Source organism: Schistocerca nitens, chromosome 5 (genome assembly GCF_023898315.1).
Source record: "Schistocerca nitens isolate TAMUIC-IGC-003100 chromosome 5, iqSchNite1.1, whole genome shotgun sequence".
Lineage (NCBI taxonomy): Eukaryota > Metazoa > Arthropoda > Insecta > Orthoptera > Acrididae > Schistocerca > Schistocerca nitens.
The window spans coordinates 254,680,077-254,692,776 of record NC_064618.1 but is presented as its reverse complement, the minus strand read 5'-3'; the positions used below and the strand labels follow the sequence as shown (position 1 = coordinate 254,692,776).

The following is a 12,700-nucleotide window of genomic DNA, read 5'->3' as shown; positions in this document are numbered from 1 at the left end:
GTCACTGTCCGAAATATGACCGCAGTAGCCTACCTAGTTATTAGTTCAAAGAGGATTAGTAACCCATTCCCTTGTGTGTTCGTGCAATAGCCGGCCGGTGTAGCCGAACGGTTCTGAGCGATACAGTCGCGAACCGCGTGACCGCTACGGTCACAGGTTCGAATCCTGCCTCGGGCATGGCTGTGTGTGATGTCCTTAGGTTAGTTAGGTTTAAGTAGTTCTCAGTTCTAGGATACTGATGACCTCAGAAGTTAAGTCCCATAGTGCTCCCATAGTACTTTGAACCATTTGTTCGTGCAATACCCTGTAATGTCGATTTCCGACCTTCAACTTATACATCAGTTCTACGCTAGCCAACGGATAGTCCTGTGGCCGAGAGTATTTCTGATACCACCGTCGGATGCCACCTTCCCTTTCCCATTATTGAATGGCGAGTGGGAAAAATGACAGCCGGTAAGCTTTTGCATTAGCTCAAATTTCTGGGGTATTCCTGTTGTTATCATTTGGCGAGATGCAAGTCGGATGAAACAATGTTTCTGGTGGGTAATGGTCACGGGATAGAAGCGAACGCGCCAGATCAAGAGAGGGAAAATTTTTATCCAAAATATTATCGCCCGCAGAGGTGGCTGCAGGGGCGTTGTTTGCATTGCTCGCACACCCCGGCCTTGTATTCACTTCCGTGATGGCTGGGAGACACGATTTCGAAAGGCAGTAGCCGTCCTCCCTAATGAAGTTACATATGTTGTTAGAAATTTCAATCGCCACTCGGACTTTTCTTCTATAAATGTTGGTTTCCTTATACAGCACACGTACACTCTTTGACATAAAACTCGACCGGCGGCCGGCCGCTTCAGAGGCTGTCCGCGCCGATCGCGACATGGGACAAAAAAACTGGCCAACTCGCTAATTCTCTAAGTCCGTTTATCTGCACAATCTGGCAACACTGTAGACTGCGGCACTTCCTGGAGGAAGACTTGTCCCATGATAGAGAAACTCTAGGCTGATTACGCCTGTGGTCTAGCGGTAGCGTGCGTTGTTTCTGTTCATAATGTAAGTGGATCGAGAGCAACTGGCATAAAATATTTTTATAGCCTCTTCTGACTGAATGCTGAAGACGTGAATGTAATGGTAGCGCAGATTCAATCTATTTCGCTTTGTGACACACCGATATCAAAATTTTATCCAGTAACGATTTTGCGGCAGATTTCCTGCAGACTGTCCTCCTCTGGACGCCGTATGCGGCAAAGCTCCGGGATCCATTTGCTGGCTACTGGCAGCGACCGTGGCGACAGCAGCGGCGCTGCACTCCCCCGTTCTTTATCGAAAGCGCCTGCTACCGCTCATCGCTTTTGATGATTTAAAACGCTTTATTATTAAATGTTGCTCCACAGAAAATTTCTACAATTTCCATTCACGCTCAAAAGCAACGGAGACAGACGCCCTGATTAGTAGGCGGGTATTATATTACATTAATCGGCAAGAGCTGAGTATGGCCCGAAATTAATTTTATAGACTGGGAGGAAATTAAAACACCTCACTACATTCGATGAATTTATAAATGCTTCATACCTCGTTTCTTTTCCTTTCAAACTCAATTATTTGTGCAACTTTTGGTCAATGTTTGGATGTTTTCGTCAAGCCAGAGTGAGCGTCTGTGGTGTAAAGTGTATTACAGTTCTTGTTTCATTCCTTATGGTAAGTCTATGCGATAAACTGTGTGAATACCTTGCAATGCATGCTCTGTAGCAGTGCAGGAACACTGCACATTTGGAGTTCCATGTATGGGTTCATGAAGTATTTATTGTTGATCGGAAGTGATAGTTAAGGTCATCAGATGTAAACCAGAAAAATTTGTCGTTTTGAAGGTTTCAGAGAACGGAAAGGAATTGCTAACGTCTACAGTTAAATGCTATTGCAAAAATTTAGAAGAAGGGAACTATATTAATGAACATGTGCACTTCATAAACAACCTTCTGACATGTTAGACCTATATGACGAACAAAGCTCAAATTTATATCGTTGACAGTCGGTTTGAATCTTTTCAGGGTCTATTTTACAGTGAAGCACCTTGGAATTTGCAAAGCAGAAATCCATGAAATTAACTTAATTTACTAAGTCGAAATCGGACGAAGATTGATGTTTAAAGGCATTCTTCAGATTTCGCATAAGAAATTTTTACTAGCAGTTTGCAACTCCATTAATTAAAATGGAAAATAAAAGGTTGTAGTCAGCGGCTTCTACCGTGATTCGAACTGCTATGTCTTATAGTACAAGCACTGCAGCGCACAAGGGAATCTCTGAGCTAACGACACACTGGCGGCCAGAGGCGGAATATAGTCACTGCGATGTTGCCTGAGCCTCAAATCGCAACCTTAAACACACGAACAGAGGAGGTGGAGATTACTGTTTTAACGTCCCGTCGACAACGATGTCATTAGAGACGGAGCACAAGCTCGGATTAGGGAAGGATGGGGAAGGAAATCGGCCGTGCCCTTCCTAAGGAACCATCCCGGCATTTGCCTGAAGCGATTTAGGGAAATTATTGAAAACCTAAATCAGGATGGCCGGGCGCGGGATTGCACCGTCGTCCTCCCGAATGCACACACAAACAGGTGTTACTTATGTGAAGAACGCCGTTCTTGGAGTCCAGAAATTAAATATACTTTCTAATTGTGTCATCTTGCAGTGGATTATATCGTACGAGTCTTCGATGTGGAAAACGAATGTCAAGTGAATTTAGCGAGGTAACGCCGACCTACACCCGGAAGTAAATGCACTATCAGAGTGTTGACAAATACTTGCTACGACGCTGCCATTTCTAGGCTCTCTGACGAGGCAGCTCTTCAGCGAAATGCTTGCCGTGATTCTCCGATACGGTTCTTCAGAGTGGAGACGCGCGCGCACGTTTGGTTTTTATGCGGCGTTCTCCCCTGATGGTTTCTGACGTCGCCTTGTGGGCTATGTATACATATGAGACATTCAATTATCATTAATCCAGAATCATACAAGTTTCAGCTTCCGGCGTGGAAGAAGGTTGTTGACGCCGACATTATATCATTTCAACGTAGGGAAAGCAAAACGGATCATTCAATGTTTCTCATTCAACATAAAGCATGTGAGATAATTTTCCGTAACGTTCATAATCATCTAAAAATACAAACGAAGTAAAAATACACCGGAAGCTTATTCGAATTGAATATAACGCTTTGCACCTCGATGTCGAATTTGTCCACTTGCAATCTTTTGCAGCATACACATAGAATGTCATGATTACCACGAGAATGAAGAAATATGTTGGTAAGGACGGAAGCAAGAAGAGACGCAGTCAACAAATATTCTATTCCTCATGGCATTCATTTCATTTGACACGTAAGAAGAGGTAAAGCGGGAATTTACTTTCGCTAACACGAAAGATATGCCGCACATATTGATAACGAGGAAGTCTGCGTCTTCATACGTTTCCTCCTTGAAATCTGTATGCTCTATTATATACTAAGTAGCCCGATCATTGTTTCAGTAATGTTACCCTCTTGTTTGACCCCGTAACGATGAACAGATTCCAAATGCATGTCTCCCTTCCTGGGTTGTTTTTTGTGTTTTATTGCTTGGAATTCCTGAAGCAGACCACTGTGCCTTCCCCCCTCGTGGGTTAGGTCTCAAAACTAAACCGCTTTGTATCCAATGGCATAATTTATTCAGACAGCATCAGCATAAGACTATCAAACAAAGCCTTCCATTTACAGTTGCAGCACTCTAACCAGCACTGACCAAAGTGTAATCCACGGTCATGGTCCTAAATTACCAGCTGTCTGCTACTGTGGCAAAGTCCGTACTACACTTTCGATTCCGCAGCACCATTTTATCTGGTAACACTGTGTAGTTGCACAGTTGTGCTACCAGGTCTGTCCTCACACTGTCAACTTTATGTATCTCACTTCTCCTGTAGCGTAGATCACGAGGAGCCGAAGTAAATGAGTCTATTCTGCATGACGTAACATTCAGTATTCCCTTCTTTCATAGCCACTCTTCATGTGCATCGATACCAAATAGGAATGCGAAAACTCTTGCGAGTGAGAGAATGACAATAACAATCGTAACAAGAACTAGCAAATAATGAATGATGTTTATTCCAACGCAGAACGAGAATGGCTTTAAATATAAAAATCTGTATCTATATCTATATCCATATCTATTGATCTTTGAGTTGGCACAATGCAAATATATTCTTAGCATTTAGTTACTGAATTTAGTTCTGGATGTTTGCAGAGAAAAGGAAAAGTCGGTACTTCTCGCTAGTGTAATATAATGTGAACCAGCAACTACCCTTTCCTTAGAACACGACTCAAGCAGGCCCTCAAGTAGGTAGCAAGGCACTGCTGCATTCTGTTCCCTGACATTGCTCTGATGACGGTTAATGCAGATAGTTCCGATTATGAAATACAAAACGTATTGCAGGTTAGTTCCTAGGATAGTAACATTAAATTTGCGTTGTAGACGGCACATGAACGTGACGACTATCCATATTACTCATCAATATAAAAAGACAATATTTTGGGAATTTAGCAGGATTACTCAAAATGAATTCTGAAATTGGGTGACTGACTGCACAGGTGCTAAACGTCGTCAAGAGTATACGATGTCCTAATCGCATTAGGAATATGAAGATCGTCTTCGACAGTTCGCAACTTTCACATTGCTATCTCCACCCTACTCCAGACAGCCCTCGGTGGAGTTGCACTACGTTGCCGATGTTATGGAAGGCCTTCAAACCGACAACAGACCACATATTGAAAAATACAAGCGTAAGCTTATTGTAACTGATCTAAAGATTATTGGAGAGGAACATTGTTCTATTCAAAAAAAGTAAAATGTTATACAATGTTGACGTCAAACGGACATTATCTATGTCCTGTCCTGTGTCCTACTCATCTATAATATCAAGTGTACTATGAAAATGATTATATGTAATGGATGATAGGGTAATGCATTGATACCAGATGGTGGGGGCCGGCCGGTGTGGCCGTGCGGTTCTAGGCGCTTCAGTCTGGAACCACGTGACCGCTACGGTCGCAGGTTCGAATCCTGCCTCGGGCATGGATGTGAGTGATGTCCTTAGGTTAGTTAGGTTTAAGTAGTTCTAAGTTCTAGGGGACTGATGACCTTAGAAGTTAAGTCCCATAGTGCTCAGAGCCATTTGAACCATTTGAACTATTTAACACAAAATGACATTAAAAATTAAAGTTATTCACGAGCAGCTAGTTGAGAATATGTATGAATATTAAATGACACGACGAACTGAAATAATATGACGAAGAGTTCAGCGCTCACTGGGAATAGAGCCCCACACATATCGTTGTTGACTACACACAAAGAGACGTCAGCTACCGAATTTTTCTCCACCAGCTGCTCAGAATAACATCTTGAACTTACAGTCATCTCGCAAATAGTTCTGTGTCTCACTGGGAGGTAAAAACGTCAGATATCGTTAGTGTTGACAACGAATGAAAATACATTAAAAATCAAAATTATTACCCACCAGCAGATAGGTGTTCTCATGATAGAGCTTGATAATACATAATAAAATCTTTAGTGCCGGGCCAGGATTCGATCCCATTCACGCGTAATATGTGAAGGTGTTGAGGAATCTGCAGTTTTGAACAAACAACAAATTGTAGCCGAGCTGTATTGCCACGAAGGGATCAAATTCCACGTTAAGGGCGGTCTGAGTTGCATTCCCAGTTTAGAACCAATTTTATCGACATACAGAAGCTCAAATAAAAGATGGAATAAGTGTCCTGTGACCATACATAGCGTTTGTGTCGTCACTTGAAATAAATAACTAGTATAAGAAAGGTTACTGGTGATAGAGTTTCTACATGTCGCCACTCCAGACTTTATTGTGGTTCAACCTACCGTCTACTTGGTAAGGAAGGAATATCATCTTTAATGTGAATTTTCAGACCACGCAGCCATTATATCTCCTTCACTTGGTGTAGCCAGGAGAGAATGGAATCTGTCTCTCCCTATCTAAAATCTTTGACGGAAGTGGGAATCGAACCCAGACCATAGGTATAACAACCTACCATCCGTCCAACAGACCACGAAATCCTCTTCTCTGCGAGTCATTTTTCTATCGTAACGCAGTTGCGCCACACTGGATGAGAATTCTGACACACAGGCTCCCTGTAGTAATTTGCAGCATGTTCAGTAAATTCATTTACTTGGTTGACCGAATCACCATGAACTAGCTGCCTCGGCTACCCAGTGCATACATTCGACTATTTTGTAATCACAGAAATAAAATCACGTAACTGCCACCTACACACAACTGCCAACAGTGTAGGATGCAGTTGTTTAAATAGGAAGTGTTCCTTTCCACTTGAGCTATTCTATTGCGCTATCTGTTACTAGAAAACGTCGTTCAGTCCAAAAGAAAAGCTGTAACTGTTTGTCTCTCAGAAGTCAAGACCTGGCCATATGCATAATCTCACAGTGCTGTGGAATCCAAAAGTTCTGGAGGAATAGTTGCCGAGCTCTGGAGCTGCTGTAGCTACGTGTCAGCTTGTAGCATAGATAAGATGTCGCGAGTTGGAATACATTCAGTGCTACATTTTTTAAAACGCAATTCTGCTCTCTGCTGAAGGTATCAATCTAATGGAACTTTGAACATAATTCCCTTCACTTCTCAACCCAAAGTAGTCGCATGTTAAAAAAGGGCTAACTACTGTGACATTTTGTTCTATTCAGGTTTAATAGACAGCAGGCAGCAGATGCATCTCGAAGATGTGCAGGGAGAGCGCATCGTGCCATAATATGTCAGAAAAGTATTTTCTACATTAGCCGTCGTGTGGTAGTGTTATTTTATTCTTCTTCAAACTTTGTTTGACAGCTTTAACTCAGAACAAGTTTTCTACATGCATGTAATCAATACACTGCATGTGCATTGTCAGACTGTCATAGGTAACATCAGAGAATTCGCATATATCGTTGATGATTTATTTCTCTCTCATGTTTACTATTGTTTTAACAACACTAAAGGAAACGTTACGAAAATTGTGCACTGTATTATAAGAAATGAAATAAAACTAACCATGATAACCTTACGACGAAAGTATCTGTACACAAGCATGCCTCTATCGACACGAATTAGTAAAATACTACTCACTTAGATTTTGATTGGGTCTGTGTTTAATTGGTATGCTGTGTCATACTCAAGAGGTATGCAAATTTGGCATTTCATAAATATAGTTACGTCTTCCTAGAAACCCAAAATTCGTTTGGCAGCAGCGGAAAGAGGCCTTACCTGTTGTGCAGCATTGTAAGTTTTTCAACATTGCACTATGAGCTGAAAGCATTTTCTTGCGATTTCCTTATTGATGTTTGATCTGACTGCTTGTAGCTCTTTCACAGAAGGGATAAAAACGTTACAGTCAGTGAGACTGGAACTGCGAACCGTAACAGACGCTTTTTCACAGGTCAGCACGTTACCACAGAGCTGGCGAGGAGGTATGGGTTTCAGCTTCCTATTACGAGGACAATAGTAACTAGAACTCGTAAACCGCTATTTGAAGGTCGAGATTAGTTGCGGTTTCCACCTGCAACGACTTTCCTGGGCTGAAAACCGTAAATTTTCAATCTTTTGTTACCCTTCAAGCGATAATAACTCAGATTATTCAATGGAAATGACAGGTAAAATCAAGTGAACTTTGAGGCTTCATTCCGTGCACACCAGGAAGTAACTCGTCGATCACAGAGTTGCCAAACATACGTTGCCTTGTTGCCAAATCTCAGTTACAGTACCAGCAGGAAGAAAACGAACCGATGTGATCCTACAGCGGTCTGGGAAGTGACCATAGCTGGTGTCTCCAAGTCGCGGCTGCTACGGCCTGGAATACGTAATGCGTCTGATTAGCTTTCTGTAACTAGGTTTAGGGACTGGAGCGTAGTTACTAATAATACTCAGAACTGACTGCAAACTGAGCATCATAAATCAGTAACTCTCATTGTTGTTTTTATATTTCTTTCGTAAGTGTACTCAAAACTAAGAAAGTCATTCACAGGCGTTTTCGTGCCTCGCCGATAGTCGAGCACAACATACAAATAAAAATAAAAAAGTATGTGCGTGCGTGTGTGTGTGTGTGTGTGTGTGAGAGAGAGAGAGAGAGAGAGAGAGAGAGAGAGAGAGATAAATAAAAAGCAATGAGAGAGAGTGTAAAAAATTGTTGTAAAGAAATTGAATCATGGTATTTAAAGAAATCTTTCATTAAAATGACACGTTCCACATCATTACGAAATGTCGTATTCATGATCTATGGAACAAGAGTTAATCTAATGTAATCTAATCTAATCTAATCACATCATATTAATGATTAGCCATGAAGAGTCATGAATTACCGAAATTTTGGCCAATACCAGTAACCAAATCTAAACTTGAAAATAAAAGACGACAATTTTTGTAATAAACCGTGACTCCTATCAAGACCCTTTCGTCCCTGTTATCTAACCACGAAAGATGTCTGATATACCTCCATTCTGAAGTAACAAAGTGTGCATGCATTCAAAGATGAAGTGCATGATGTGAAGTTCTGTGATGGAGATACGAACCCAACACGTAATCCGATTGTTAACTAAGAAAAATCAAATGTTACGTATCGGTTTTTCTTACGAGCCGCTAGGTGTCTGAATCTAAAATAAGGATACAAACTTTTGTACCTAAGCGACAATCGAACTTCACACCTACCGTGCATCCACGAATATAGCTTAAGTATCAGTTGCTTACTCATGAACAGTAAGATGTGTGCGTGGTTGACCAGAAATAACGACACCTGTTTCGATTGTTGGCAACACATGAACAGACATTAAAAATGCAAGTTAATTTTCACTAGCAGGTGGGTGTGCACTTGATAGAGCTTGAAATGAAATTATGAATATTTTTGTACTGGATCAGGTTTCAGACCCACATACTTACCTTTGGAGGAGACCTAGAGAAGATTGCAGTCTTGGGAAAAGGAACGAAATGACTGAACTATACTGTTCCGAGAGATTCAGATCCTCGAAAGAGGAGATACGAATTCGAATCACAGTCCAGCACCAAAAATTTAAACTTCTCTAGTTCAATCAAGTACAAGTAAAATAAGAGCCCTGTCCCTTTAAATGGCTATCGGTTCATCAAATAAAATAAAATTTTCTAATGTAAGTAAGCTTACTGGCGACTGTATTTCTGTTTACCATGACTTCCGCTGTGTCATTTCCCAACGTAAACCTGCTCTGCCCAGTTGGTAATGAAGGAACGTGATGTTTAATGCGGATTCTGGATTATAACGTCTTTCTCTTGAGGTTACCAGAGGTAAAATAAATCTGTTTGTGCCTCTTAAAAGTAAATGCCTGAACCCACGCATTGCACCTGCGATAGCTCGTTCCACCATACCATTGTGGCCACATTACCCAGCCCCAAGAGTGTGCTGTAACGGATGATGTGCTTAGCTTACAAAATTAGTCACGGTGGAAAAAATGCGAGTCTATTAAATGGTCAAGTAGAAGCAAGCTTCTGACGCAGAGATTATGCTATTCTCATGTCAGCAGGATGTAAAGACTCTGCTAGGCATCATAGGCTGGATGTGAAGCCATTTTGATTTTTCACAAATTCGGCAAATTTCTTAGTTCAAGAAAATCCACTGTGAAGTGTAAAGTTGCCGGATAATTCGATTATTACTGTTATTATTAATATCATTTTATTCATACCGCTGCTGTAACACAAGTGCTTGAACATCATTTAATGCCTTTTGGTTACTGTAGATGTAGTTTCCCAAGAACAGGTTCCTTCCCTGTCTACGGAATCCATTTCATGTTAATATCCAACACCAGCAATTACTCGTAGATTACTTTAAAAATAAAGTAATTGACGAAGGCGTTACTTGGTAACAAAAACGCACTGCCTTTCTTCATTTACTTTCGCCTAGAAATGGCTATCGAGTACTGACAAACCAAAAGGAAAGAGATCTTACTGACTTCCGATATACGTTGCTGTTAGTTCTCCCACATGATTTGGTCGACATGACCTGTTTCAAGTTGTGTATGACAGACAGTGTTTTATAAAATGTATTGTTTCCCTTTGAAATAAACAGAAGTATTTTCATTCTAAGCTGTCCAAGTACAACATTTTCGCAATATTAGTTCAAATTTAATATTCGCTTCTATAATGTAGGAAAGTATTTCACAGTCGCAAAACCCGCATCCGAAACGTTGACCTTACACTTAGTCGCTGACCATAAATTCTAGCTCAGAGTGACACCAGTTTAAATAACCTAATGTAACGAAGACTGTTTGTCAGTGCTCTTTCTCACCGGAAAATACGCAATTCACTCATATGGCTCCATAAGTACACTGTAACAGTAATTTCTGTGTGACATTTGTCAGTAAGCTTTTGCCTTCCAACCGGCAAAATACGGCAGAGTACGGCCGGTAAACAATTCACAAACCACGATTTAGTGCCAATAAGACGACTTCTTTAAACATTGTCGAAGCTGAGGGAATTTAGTTTCTACTTAAATCGTCTTAAGCAGCAACGTTCACAGATATCTCAAATAGGAAAAAGCTGAATATCCAGGTACGAAGGTTGTAAAACAAACTTCCCACAGTTTGTGTCAGGTTGATCTTTTCGTCTGATAACACTGCTTAAGTATTTTGTCTAAGAGGTATCACAAGTAGTATCCCTGTAGCTGTGGGAATCATTGGTTGAAAACGAGTTTAACACCAATGGGTACAGTGCTGCTAAATTTTCACAATTATTATCAACCTAAATCTGAGTTCATCCACAAACTGAGGCGTATTTATAATATTGGAGCTAGACTGTGTATCCTTGTCTTTCTTGAGTGGTCATTGGAAGGCGTTTACACACACGTTGAACCACAATAAAGTCTGGAGTGGCGACATGTAGAAACTCTATCACCAGTAACCTTTCTTATACTAGTTATTTATTTCAAGTGACGACACAAACGCTATGTATGGTCACAGGACACTTATTCCATCTTTTATTTGAGCTTCTGTATGTCGATAAAATTGGTTCTAAACTGGGAATGCAACTCAGACCGCCCTTAACGTGGAATTTGATCCCTTCGTGGCAATACAGCTCGGCTACAATTTGTTGTTTGTTCAAAACTGCAGATTCCTCAACACCTTCACATATTACGCGTGAATGGGATCGAATCCTGGCCCGGCACTAAAGATTTTATTATGTATTATCAAGCTCTATCATGAGAACACCTATCTGCTGGTGGGTAATAATTTTGATTTTTAATGTATTTTCATTCGTTGTCAACACTAACGATATCTGACGTTTTTACCTCCCAGTGAGACACAGAACTATTTGCGAGATGACTGTAAGTTCAAGATGTTATTCTGAGCAGCTGGTGGAGAAAAATTCGGTAGCTGACGTCTCTTTGTGTGTAGTCAACAACGATATGTGTGGGGCTCTATTCCCAGTGAGCGCTGAGCTCTTCGTCATATTATTTCAGTTCGTCGTGTCATTTAATATTCATACATATTCTCAACTAGCTGCTCGTGAATAACTTTAATTTTTAATGTCATTTTGTGTTAAATAGTTCAAATGGTTCAAATGGCTCTGAGCACTATGGGACTTAACTTCTAAGGTCATCAGTCCCCTAGAACTTAGAACTACTTAAACCTAACTAACCTAAGGACATCACTCACATCCATGCCCGAGGCAGGATTCGAACCTGCGACCGTAGCGGTCACGTGGTTCCAGACTGAAGCGCCTAGAACCGCACGGCCACACCGGCCGGCCCCCTCCATCTGGTATCAATGCATTACCCTATCATCCATTACATATAATCATTTTCATAGTACACTTGATATTATAGATGAGTAGGACACAGGACAGGACATAGATAATGTCCGTTTGACGTCAACATTGTGTAACATTTTACTTTTTTTGAATAGAACAATGTTCCTCTCCAATAATCTTTAGATTAGTTACAATAAGCTTACGCTTGTATTTTTCAATATGTGGTCTGTTGTCGGTTTGAAGGCCTTCCATAACATCGGCAACGTAGTGCAACTCCACCGAGGGCTGTCTGGAGTAGGGTGGAGATAGCAATGTGAAAGTTGCGAACTGTCGAAGACGATCTTCATATTCCTAATGCGATTAGGACATCGTATACTCTTGACGACGTTTAGCACCTGTGCAGTCAGTCACCCAATTTCAGAATTCATTTTGAGTAATCCTGCTAAATTCCCAAAATATTGTCTTTTTATATTGATGAGTAATATGGATAGTCGTCACGTTCATGTGCCGTCTACAACGCAAATTTAATGTTACTATCCTAGGAACTAACCTGCAATACGTTTTGTATTTCATAATCGGAACTATCTGCATTAACCGTCATCAGAGCAATGTCAGGGAACAGAATGCAGCAGTGCCTTGCTACCTACTTGAGGGCCTGCTTGAGTCGTGTTCTAAGGAAAGGGTAGTTGCTGGTTCACATTATATTACACTAGCGAGAAGTACCGACTTTTCCTTTTCTCTGCAAACATCCAGAACTAAATTCAGTAACTAAATGCTAAGAATATATTTGCATTGTGCCAACTCAAAGATCAATAGATATGGATATAGATATAGATACAGATTTTTATATTTAAAGCCATTCTCGTTCTGCGTTGGAATAAACATCATTCATTATTT

The 12,700-nt window shown here is 40.8% G+C and overlaps 1 protein-coding gene across 2 annotated transcripts in view; it reads left to right on the top strand.

Moving 5' to 3' along the window:
* The window catches only part of LOC126259252 (clavesin-1-like), a 261,047-nt gene that overhangs the window by 60,232 nt on the left and 188,115 nt on the right, over positions 1–12,700 (top strand). The gene's annotated exons all lie outside the window — the stretch shown is intronic.